Source organism: Saimiri boliviensis, chromosome 5 (genome assembly GCF_048565385.1).
Source record: "Saimiri boliviensis isolate mSaiBol1 chromosome 5, mSaiBol1.pri, whole genome shotgun sequence".
Lineage (NCBI taxonomy): Eukaryota > Metazoa > Chordata > Mammalia > Primates > Cebidae > Saimiri > Saimiri boliviensis.
In genome coordinates, this window is record NC_133453.1 from 46422495 (window position 1) to 46434959 (window position 12465).

Consider the following 12465-nt stretch of genomic DNA (forward strand, 5'->3'; position numbering starts at 1 on the left):
CAATTCTTTTAACAAAAATGCATTGCAATCATAAGTGTCTTGATGAAAAAGAATTCTTGAAGAAATCACTAGAGGTTAAAGAGCTTTTGGCAGTTAGATTTCTGTTGATTAGGTATTTGTCTGCCTTCTCCAGGTCAGCTTCTTAAGGCTAAGAGTTGGTCTATGCTCAGGAGATAGTAGGAATTTTGAAGATGCTCCAGGGTCTTCCCCAGCTCTGCCATTAGCTATGGGAACATGTGTGAGTTTCATAATTTATTTTTGTCTGAATTCTAATCCTTCTGGCACTTTGAGTTTATCATCGTAAAACTAAAACTATTCTTTAAACTTTTCTTCAAGTGCATAATATATTGTTATGTCTCTAATGATAAATTCTCTACCACATGATTAAGGAAATTATGAGCTAAACAAAAAATGCAAAAATAATATAATATTATATTCATGTAAATTCAGAGTTATATATTACCAATGTATAAATATTTTGGAATCACTTTCCTGGTTTTTTAACCTTTTTAGAAGTTATTTCCTGCAGTTTGCATACTGTTTGGTTTAAGAATCCCCATCAATAGCACACATTTGTTTAAACGAGCATATCCAACTACACAATAGGTAAAAACAGTCTAAATCTTATTAACTCTAGTGATTGCTTTCATAATCATTTCAATGGAAAAGGCATGTTGCTGCCAAATTTTATCCAATATATTAAGTCTCTTTGGTTGCATAAAAAAGACAAAGTAACTCTGAACTATAACATATTCCAAAAATCTGGTGGTTCATGAAGTGAGAAATTATGGGCTTGGGTTTTTATAAAATCTGAAAGGTCAAAAGGGTAAGCAGATGGCTAGCTGTAGAATTTATTGCACATTAAGCAATTGTGTTGATTTGCCAGGCAAAGTCCTGGAAGCTTATGAGACTGTAAAATCCAATGACCCTGTATTAAACTGAGGGTTCAGTTCATGATACACATGCAGTTTTAGAGATCACATCTATCACTTGTTTATTATCTGTCAGAAACTCACACCATTCAACACAATTAATATCCTGCACTGTAGTTTTTACTATTGCTCTTTTTTTAAACTCTTTTTTTTCCATCTTGAAACTTTATGCTTCTTTTACAATATTACTAAGTTCAGGATAATCAAGTGACAGCTCAGCAATGCTAAATGATTTTCCAGTAACTTTTCAGTACTCAAAAGTAATAAAATTTTATAAGGGATATAAAGAATTTAGATACTCAATCCCACATGCTTTCTTCAGTGTACATCAGTAATATTATTGTCATTAGTTGGAGCTGTGGAATACAGAGAGAAGCAATATATTTTTCATAACTACATAAAAAACTTGGATTTCCTTTCTTAAAAAAAACAGTTAATACCAAGGAGATGACCTAAGGTATTATAGTTGCAGACTCTAATCAAGCAAAAACAAAATTGTCAAAGACAAATCTTGCACACTTGAGAAAGTGTTTTCTGAAGACTTGCTTTTAGTGTTATCCTAATAAAAATTTACCAGTGTACTATGACATAGCATACCGTAGTGTTCCTTTTCAGGTATTTTTAGTGGATGATGATAATAACTTAATATTTACTCAATGCCAGATATGGAAGAGGAATTATTCCAGCCTTAAATGTTTTATAAAACTTTACCCTCTTTTCTGAGTTTCCGAAATTATAGGATTTATAATTTTTAAGAATATGATATGAATGACCATAATTCTATTAAGCATACACTCAAAAATTCAAATTGTTCATAATTCTAAACGACAACCTGACTAAACCATAGATCACCATTATGTTAATTTAATTAAAATATACTAATTTTAATGCATTTGATTTTGTTTGATTGTACTTCCAACTTTTTGGCATACTTAGCTAGGCCATCCTTCCTGTTTCCAAAACAATCAAAGGATAACATTCCTACTCCACATGTTTTAGAGAAACCACACAAACATCAAAACATCATACTCAAGAGAACTTTTCCCCATATGTACTTTTCAATCAGTAATCTCATTGTAGAGTTTATTTAGGGTAAAAGACTCTGTTAAAGTCATGTTTACTCCTCCTCAGTTCCATGGGACATTAATACAAGACAGGATATTTGCTTCAGGACATATGTTTGCCTGTACATTAAACTAATTTCAGACATAGTTTATTTTATATTATGGAGAAAACTACCGTTTTTTAATAACAGGCTGTCTTGTCTCATAAGATGGCTCACTGAAGGAGAGATCCTTTGACATTTTAATTTATATATTTATTTAATTGATATGTTGTAATTGCACATATTTATGGTATTTCGGCTACATCAAAACATCAGTGATCAAGTTGTATAATGATCCGATCAGGGTAGAGTATCCAAAACCTCATGCGCTTTATCATTTATTTGTGTTAAGAGCATTTAAATGCCTCTTTTGCAGCTATTTTGCAATATACAATAGTTTATGCTCTACTCTATAACAGAACACCAGAATGTAGTCTTATTATCTAGTTAGAACTTTTTACCCATTTACCAGGCCCTCCTCCCCCAGTCTTTTCTTCAGTCCCTGGTAATCATTTTGTACTCTTAGTTTCTCTGATATCAACTTTTATTTATTTATTTTTTTAAGATTCTGCATATGAATGAGATTGTGTGATATTCGTCTTTCCGTGTCTGGTTTGTTTCACTTAACATGAAGTCCTCCAGGTTCATCCATGTTGTCACAAATGACAGGATTTCATTTGTTTTTTTTCTGGATAGTATTCCCTCATGTATATATATATTACAATTTTTTTACATGCTAAATTATTTATTTGGTTGATGCAGTAGTAATTGTAGCTTTTCCATTATGTTCAATTGCAGAACGTAATGGCAAATCCTAATATCAAGGTGTGAAATCCTAATTTGTAAACTTTTCTTAAATTTAATACGAAAACCAATTTTTTTAATATATAAAAGGGTTAGCGTGATAGAAGGTAAAAAGTAAGGAACACCAGGGTGTATTCCTCACTTAAAAACACTTTACTATCCAAAGCTAAGTTGGACCTTCTCTATATATAAAAATATGGGGACTATAGGTTATTTTCAAATAGTTTTCTAGTTGATAGACTCCTGTGAGAAGTACTTTTGTTTGGAGACAAATCTGAATTTCAAATCTAGCTTTATTTATTTATCTATATCATTCATAATGTAACATCTTCCATGAAGCATTGCTATGAGATAAATTTATCAGTAATCTAGCTTAGTATATGACATATAGATGATGCTATTGCAAAATGTCCATTTCTTCAACTGTTCTTTCCTCTGGCTCTTCCTTCTTATTCTAAGTTTCAATCATTTATCTTAAGAAATTTTATACTCAGATCTACAAAAGTTCTTGCAGTTAGAAAACTATCATAGTACATTTGTGAAGCACATATATAGTGTTAAAACAGTTCAATATGAGGCCGAGTGCGGTGGCTCACTCCTGTAATCTCAGCACTTTGGGAGGCTGAGGCGGGTGGATCATGAGGTCAAGAGATCGAGACCATCCTGGTCAACATGGTGAAACCCCGTCTCTACTAAAAATACAAAAATTAGCTGGGCGTGGTGGCGCGTGCCTGTAATCCCAGCTACTCAGGAGGCTGAGGCGGGAGAATTGCCTGAACCCAGGAGGCGGAGGTTGCGGTGAGCCGAGATCGCGCCATTGCACTCCAGCCTGGGTAACAAGAGCGAAACTCCGTCTCAAACAAAAAACAAAAAACAAAAAAAAAACAAACAACAACAACAACAACAACAAAAAACAGTTTAATATGGAGAATTCTACTAAGTTGTAAGTTTTGAAGAGAATACATACGACCTTCAAACAGACTAAAAAGTAATGCCTAGAGATAGACACAGCCTTAAATACAAGAAATCATGTTTTCACATCAAGCGGTATTCTGCCAGTCAGTGGAAATTTTAAATTGTCTAATAAGCAATGGAAATGTATGCCTTCTGCAAAAATGCCAATAGCATTAACTTTGTAAACTGGGCCATCGTTTGAAGAAGTCATGTAAGCTAGCCAAAATTCAAACTGATTTATGTTTTCAATATCTGTAAGAGTTGTGTGTAATAAACATGAAAGGAGGAGGAGTCCATAAAGTTCCAAGTCTTTATCATGCACGTAAAATATATTTACATATTTTAGAGTTATATCAAGGTTAAATGCCTTTGAAATTTGAAGGAAAAAAGAAATTTTACTCACACACACACACACACACACACACACACACACACACATATACACATATATCTCAACCAGAAAAGGCAAATTCCAATTTAATGTTCAAATTTGGTAGGAGTGGCAGACTCTAAAAGTAGAAAAGAATGAGATAATACATAAATCTGGATTCTTAGGAGTTGAACTCCGTGAATCTCTCATCTGTTTTATGAACTAATTTACAAGAAACTCTATAAATAGGATTTTATGTGAACACTAATGTCACATATGCAAATCTGGTAAGCATCCCAGTCAACAGCCTTTATCTGTATTAACTTCAAGCATACTGAAAAATGCACTCACAAAATTACTTGGGAAGGTATAATGTCTTTCTTGATTGTCAGTAGGAAAAGTTTATCTAGATGTCTGCAGGTTCCAGTTTCACACAAGGCCAAAAATATCGAGTCTTCTGTAATCTCAAGCAATGAGGCTAGAAACCTTTTCTTTGTGACTAAATGTCTTTCAGTTCAGGAAAGTTTAGAATTAAGTCTAGAGTCTAGTTTAAAAAAAAAATCATAATATTAGTAGCTTGTAAAAAGAAGCAAATATCAAATTGAAATTCCACAAATGTTATGTACTATTAGAGCGTTTAAGAAAATTTTAATTTATCTATATTTATATATTTAATTTATTAAACATTAATGAATATTTTAATTCAGAAAAGTATTATTTACTAAGTCAGGCAGTTAAAGTACTTATAAAATAAATCAAATATATTAAATTTTTAAATGCAGTTAAAATATTTGATGATGATTAATTAATTAAGCTTGTAAATGGGATCAAACATTACTCAAAGCCAACAAAAAGTGATTGTTAATACTAAATGTTAATGCTAAATGTATAAATAGGATAATAAAATCTGTCTGCTGAACTTAAGGCTTAAACATTTCTCTTATAACTTTTAATGTTTTAAATCTTAATATTGAATTAAAGTACACTTCTCAAGAGTATTTTAGGTAGACAAAAACCACTGCTGAAAAATCCAAAAACCTTACAGCAATGAAAAGACCTATTTTATCACTTCCCATCTTAGCATCTTGAGAAAGTCATTTGATTTCACTCTATCTCAGACATCAGATCTATGAAATAGGGATAAAAATTACTACTATTTAATAAGATTGAAAGAAACTGAGTATGGAGTATTTATAGAGCACTTGGAACATAGTGAACAGTAATAGGTATTGTTATTATTAAAACTCTTACTGACCTTTTAAAATACAATTATTCTGATTTCAGTACTTAAAATGTTCTTTTAAAATACAAATCTGGTAATCTCAATGCCAACATATGGAACTGAACTTAATAAAATCTCTGCTACTGAATGCCTTCTTGGTAATTTGCCTGTGGAAATATTAGAAACATTTTGTAAATTAAACAATCAAAGAATTTTCAAATATATCAGTAAGAAATGTATTTTTTCATATTGTTCCAAAATTTTAAAACATAAAATTGTACTTATAAAAATTTTAATTGCAGTAATAAACCCTCAGTAAATAGGAAACTCAAGTTTGCCAAGGGGCTTCTTTCTTCTTCTTTTTTTCTTTTCAGTTTATTGGAATATTTCTCAGGAGATAAGAGTTTGTCTTTGGTTTATACAAAACAAAACAAACAAAAGCCCTTTACTACTAATAAAAGCAGTAACAATAAAACTTGGGTCGGGCGGGCGCGGTGGCTCAAGCCTGTAATCCCAGCACTTTGGGAGGCCGAGGCGGGTGGATCACGAGGTCAAGAGATCGAGACCATCCTGGTCAACATGGTGAAACCCCGTCTCTACTAAAAATACAAAAACTTAGCTGGGCATGATGGCGCGTGCCTGTAATCCCAGCTACTCAGGAGGCTGAGGCAGGAGAATTGCCTGAACCCAGGAGGTGGAGGTTGCGGTGAGCCGAGATCGCGCCATTGCACTCCAGCCTGGGTAACAAGAGCGAAACTCCGTCTCAAAAAAAAAAAAAAAAAAAAAAAAAAAAAAAAAAAAAAAAAAAACCTTGGGCTATATAAGATAATATAAGATAATAAGTATGCCATCTTAATGCAGCATAAACCTATACTTCCTAGATGTAATCAATTTCCTAGATAAAGATTTAAAGATAGTTAACTACTTTAGAAATGTGAAATTGAGAATCAGTGGTTAGAGAATATTAATATTAGATATATATATTTTTATTTATTTATTTTTGAGAGGGGGTCTTGCATTGTTGCCTGAGCTGGAGTGCAGTGACACAATTTCGGCTCACCTCAACCTCTGCCTCCTAGGTTCAGGCGATTCTCCTTCCTCAGCCTCCCAAGTAGCTGGGATAACAGGCGGCCCCCACCACCCCCAGCTAATTTTCTGTATTTTTAGTAGAGACGGGGTTTTACTATGTTGGCCAGGCTGGTTTCAAACTCCTGACCTTGTGATCTGCCTGCCTTGGCCTCTCAAAATACTGGAATTACAGGTATGAGCCACCTCACCTGGTCAATATATACACTTTTAAGCCTAGAAATTTTCTACAAATGTCAAATTCTAGCAAACTGCAAATATACATTATAAAATATCAAATGTGATTTAAAATTGAACATGAATAAATTATATTAGCTTCTCCTATGTTCAAAGAAAAAGACCCACTGATTTAAATATAACATTTTTAAGTACAACACAAACCAATGAAATAGAAATTAAGATTCATGAAATTATTGTGTTCCTGAATATCCAGGTATTGGGCATACTTTAAAATACAGAAGAATATGTCTCTCATAGATTTTTTTCACAATTAAGTAACAGGAGTAGAAATATGGGCTAAGAAAGAAAACATCCAATCAATTTTGATTTGGGTTCATTATAGTGAAATATCTTTTTCATGTGTAAATAAAATCTCATGGTTGTCTTCACTATCGGATCACTTTAAGGAAATCTGATAAAGTCATTCATTTATCAAGTATTTATTGAGCAATTACTGACACCATGCAGATGCTGTTAATACATCAAAGAAAAAAATTCCTAAGGTTCTCCTCTGAAATTTACAATCCAGTAGTAAAAGTATAAGACCACCTTTCTCCTACTTTGCTATTTTCTGTTAAAGCGAAATCGTTAGCGACATACCGAGATCACTTCTCTAAAACACTAAAAATTAGCCAGTCCTGGTGCTGTGTGCCTGTTTGCCCAGCTAGTTGGGAGGCTGAGGTGGGAGGATCCTTTGAGTCCAGGAGGTCCAGGCTGTAGTGGGTGATGGAACCAGACCCTGTCTCAAAGAAAAGAAAAGAAAAATGAAGAGAGAGAGGAGGGGAGGGGAGGGGAGGGGAGGGGTTATTTTTATTTAATGTTAACTTTAGCAAAATATTAATTAAATATTTGGCAACATTAGTCTAAATAGAAAGGAAAAGACAAAATAGGTGAGAAAACCTTTCTTTTAATTGCAACTATTTTGATTTGTTCCACTTCTTCTAAGTGGTATATATTTTTATGGACAAATGCCATAATCAGACTTCTCAGGTCTTCAATGATAAAAGTTAATAATTCTGTTAACTGTATGCTCTTAAACTGTGGAGGGAGCAAAGAAACGTTTTCAAATCTGATTGGGATCAGCAATGTACTCTGATTAGTATAGATTTTGTTTCTCCATTTTTAAAGGACTAGAACCCCAGGCTAACCTAAACGGATGCACTGAAATCATCTCCTTTCTTATTTTTTCTGGCAATGTTACCATACTGACAGATTTCAGTAAATTGATAAGTAAAGGGGAAAAATAAAGCATACATCATGTCTTTCTTTTCCTGATGATATTCCAGTATAATCACATAGTTGAAAAAGAAAGTTATTTGCAGAATAATTCTAGTCAATAACTACAAAAGAGATGTTAGAATTAGAAAGTAATTTTTATAAGTGTAATTCAATAATAGGTCTGTTCAATATCATTAATAGATGTTGAAACTATATGTGTAAATCACAAAAGTAATACTGGCCTCTAATGAATGTACTGATTAATTTTATCATTACTAAAAATGGAATTAAGCACAAAGCATGCCTCATGCTAAATGCAGTAGAATAGGAAATGCACAAAACACTAAATTCATACCTTTTACTGATTCATCCCTGACTACAGGAATATCAAGAGTAGGGAATAAGAAACTGCTAGAGATAGGTCAGATGCTCATAAACAGTGTATTTTGCATTGGAAAAGGTTTTCCCTCTGTTGTAAAAAGGAATTGAGCTAATGAGAGTTGAAAGTTTTCATTATTCCTTCTTATTTGTCTTACTTACATAAGGAAAAATTGGAACATTCATTTTGTGTCATCAACTGGATTTTATATATTATTTGGCCCTGTGGTTACTAAATGTAAAAGTGAATTAATTTATATAAGTCACCAGTGTGGTGAGTGTATATGTTTTATTTTAAAGTTATCAACTTAATATTTATTTCTGCAATGCTTTGTTAAATTAGAGTTAGTCTTACACTAGATACTCGCTTAACACTTATTAAATATAAGTGAGATCAGGAGTGGTTGCTCACACCCATAATCTCAGCATTTTGGGAGGCAAAGGCAGGTGGATCACCTGAGGTCAAGAGTTCAAGACCAACCTGGCCAACATGTTGAAACCCTGTCTCTACAAAAAATACAAAAATTAGCCACATGTGGTGGTGAACACTGTAGTCTGAGCCACTTGGAAGGCTGAGATGAGAGAATTGCCTGAACCCAGGAAGCAGAGGTTGTAGTGGGCCAAGGTCATGCCACTGCACTTCAGCCTGGGTGACAGAGTAAGACTCTGTTTCAAAATAATAATAAAATTATATATATATATATATATATATTAGAATAAGAAAGTTATTTAAAATAAAGAATACAACCAGTGTGTTGAATACAGTGATATAATATGTATGTTATATGCAGATTATTTGAATATGTACCATCAAAATGAAAATATACATTAATTCAATAAAAACATACATTTCAGACTTTGATTGGTACTAGACAGTGCTTGGGAATATGTATGTAAAGGAAGGTAAGGTAAAGACATGTTGCTTAATTTCATTTTTTACTGGTCTTTTTGTTTTTTTTTAAATGCTACAGTTGTAATTTTATTTGAATCATTTTTTTTTGCATTAAAAATTACCCACATGCATTTATTTTACTAAATATTATTCTTTAAAAATATTGCAGATCAATAGTGTTCTGGACCACATGGATATGAATTAGATTTTTTTGAACACATTGTTTTTAGACCTGTAAATAAATAATGGCCTTTTGTTTCCTCTCTATATTACCTTTCAGGATGTGTTTACCATTAAGCTTTTCCCAACTAATGCTCCATACTAATTACTCCGACATTCATGAACAGAGAATTATAAGGTCTAATTCTCTTGAAAGTCAAAGTTGAACAATGAGTCATTGGGGATTGTAAGAACTTTTATTTGATTTTTCTCTAAACATTAAATAGGTTTCAAAGAAAGCATTGATGATAAGATAACAGGTAATATAAAAAGTTAGCCCTTTAATACAAAAGTTTAAAGAATAACCAGAAAAAATATATAATGAAGAACAATGGCAAGTAGAAATTGCTGCCTATTGGATTGCTTTAAGCAACCACATAATTTATCATCGAAACTGATCATTTGAAAATGCACTATTAATAATTACATTGAAACAGTGTGTGACCTGTGTCTGTATCACCTAAAGTAGAATGTATGATCACTCTAGAACTGCCTACTAAGAAATTTTCAGTATACATTAATATAAAGGTAACAACTCAATTCTTATCTCTTTTCCTCAACAAGAAGAAACAATAAGGGTATGAGGCTTAGTCTTCACATTCAAAACACTTTTTTTAAAGTTGAATTCAGATTGTAAATAATAATTTAAAAAAACAGATGCTTTGAAAATCATTGGATAATTTAAACAATGGTCATTTTGTTATATCTTTTTTAAGGTCAGAAATGAAATCTAAGAAATAAAACAAGCAGAGATAATGTCTTTCAGAGTAAGAAAAAGTATAAAAATATTTTACTTGTAAAACAGAAATAAAGTTTATTAAAATATTCTCTACATTATAAAAGTGGTTTCATGATTTTTAATCTATTAAGCTAGTTTTAAAAATAAAACATAGGAAATAACCTTAATTATAATTTTACATGTGACATAAAATAATGTATTTTGTAATTTTTGTTTTAAAATTCTGCTAGAAATATCATTTATTGATAAAAGTATAATTTTGAAATTTAAATACATTCCAAGTAGCTTTATTATGTTAACCAACTTTTTGTCACATTGTTGCTCTTTAAATAAGCAAAATAGATGGGACTCAGTGGCTCACACCTGTAATCTCAGCACTTTGGGAGGCCGAGGTGGGCGGATCACCTGAGGTCAGGAGTTCAAGACCAGCCTGACCAACATGAAGAAACCCTGCCTGTGCTAAAAATACAAAAAAAAAAAAAAAAAAAAAAAAAAAAAGAAAGAAAGAAGAAGAAAGAAAAGAAAAGAAAAAAATAGCCAGGCATGGTGTTGCATGCCTGTAATCCCAGCTACTCAGAAAGCTGAGGCAGGAGAATCCCTTGAACCCGGGAGACGGAGGTTGTGGTGAGCCCAGATCATGCCATTGCACTCCAGCCTGGGCAACAAGAGCAAAACTCCATCTCAAAATAAATAGATAAATAAAAATTAAAAATAAATAAATAAGCAAAATAATGCCCCTAAATAATGATTCTGCACTATGCATTCGCCCTTGAATTTGATGAAATTCCATATCAGTTACAATTTTAGTATAAAACTGCTCAAAATATTGATGGTGATTTAATTAAGGGGCTATTTACAAAGATGTGGTCAAGTGCCAGCAAGAGTAGAAAACTTACCTCCTCTATGCATAAGAGGACAAGGGGAGGAAGTGACTTCAGGCACCAATGGGTAATGGTTTTACCTCTGGGTAAGAGGCCTTTGATAGAAGGATGCAACAGATCCTCATTATGATGTCTCTGAGAGGCAATGTGGAATAAATTCCTACAAGTGATTCACATTAGGCAACTTCTATTATAAGCCAGGCATCAGGGTAACCCAGTTGATAGAGTCCACAAGGGTCAAAAAGCATAGTAGAGGAGAGTGGCAAGTATATTTGGAAAGGCAAATGAGAATATCCAGAACTCTCTACACTTTTTGTTTCTCGTCATCCGTTACTCTGTTTTGTATATAAAACGTTTAGTCATCAGTACTATGTTGAATAGAAGTGTGAGAATGGCCATCCTTCTATTGTTCCAGTTCTCAAGGGGAATGCTTTTGAATTTTCTCCATTCAGTATTAAGGTGTCTGTGCATTTGTCACAGATGGCTTCTGTTACATTGAGGTATGTCCCCTCTGTGCTAATTTTACTGAGGGTTTCAATTGTAAGGGGATGCTGCTGAAGTCTGTCAAATGCTTTTTCTGCCTCTATTGAGATGATCATGTGATTTGCATTTTGAATTCTGTTTATGTGGTGTATCACATTTATTGACTTTGCATATGTTAAACCATCTCTGCTTACCTGGTATGAAACACACTTGATCATGGTAGATTATCTTTTTGATATGCTGTTGGATTCAGTTAGCTAATATTTTCTTAAGAAATTTTGCATTTGTATTCATCAGGGATTTTGGTCTGTAGTTTCCTTTTATTGTCATGTCCTGTTCTGATTTTGGTATTAGAGTGATACTGTCTTCATAGAATGATTTAGGAAGGATTCCTTCTTTCTCTACCTTGTGGAATAGCATCAATAGGATCCCTACCAATTCTTCCCTGAATGTCTGATAGAACTCAGCTGAGAATCCCTCTGGTCCTGGACTTTTTTGTTGTTGTTGGCAATGTTTCTTATTACCATTTCAATTTCATGGCTTGTTATTGGTCTGTTCAGAATCTCTGTTTCTTCCTGGTTTAATCTAAGGGGTTGTATATTTCCAAGAATTGATCCATCTCCTCCAGGTTTTCTAGTTTATACAAGTAATAGTCGCCTTGAAAGATTTTGTATTTCTGTGTTATTGGTTGTAATATCTCCCATTTTGTATCTAATTCAGTTTACTTGGATCTTATCTCTTCATTTCTTGGTCCTAGCCAGAGCAATCCAACAAGACAAAGAAATAAAAGGCATTCAAATCAGTAAAGAGAAAGTCAAACTGTCTCTGTTTGCTGATGATATGATCGTATACCTAGAAAACCCCAAAGACTGCTCCAAAAACCTTCTAAAACTGTTAAATGAATTCAGCAAAGTTTAAGGACACAAAATTAATGTACACTGCTATAAACCACCAGCAACCAAG

General features: G+C 32.9%; 1 long non-coding RNA gene across 4 annotated transcripts in view; it reads right to left on the reverse strand.

Annotated features, from left to right (window-relative positions):
* Positions 1 to 7429, reverse strand: part of LOC141584566 (uncharacterized) — a 65915-nt gene extending 58486 nt beyond the window's left edge. For all 4 annotated transcript variants that reach the window (XR_012517668.1, XR_012517669.1, XR_012517670.1 and 1 more), the window contains exons 1-3: positions 7293 to 7429; positions 5421 to 5554; positions 4517 to 4709 (exon numbers count right to left, since the gene is read on the reverse strand). This is a non-coding gene — a long non-coding RNA (uncharacterized LOC141584566). The remainder of the gene's footprint in view (positions 1 to 4516; positions 4710 to 5420; positions 5555 to 7292) is intronic.
* Positions 7430 to 12465: the final 5036 nt, after the last annotated feature.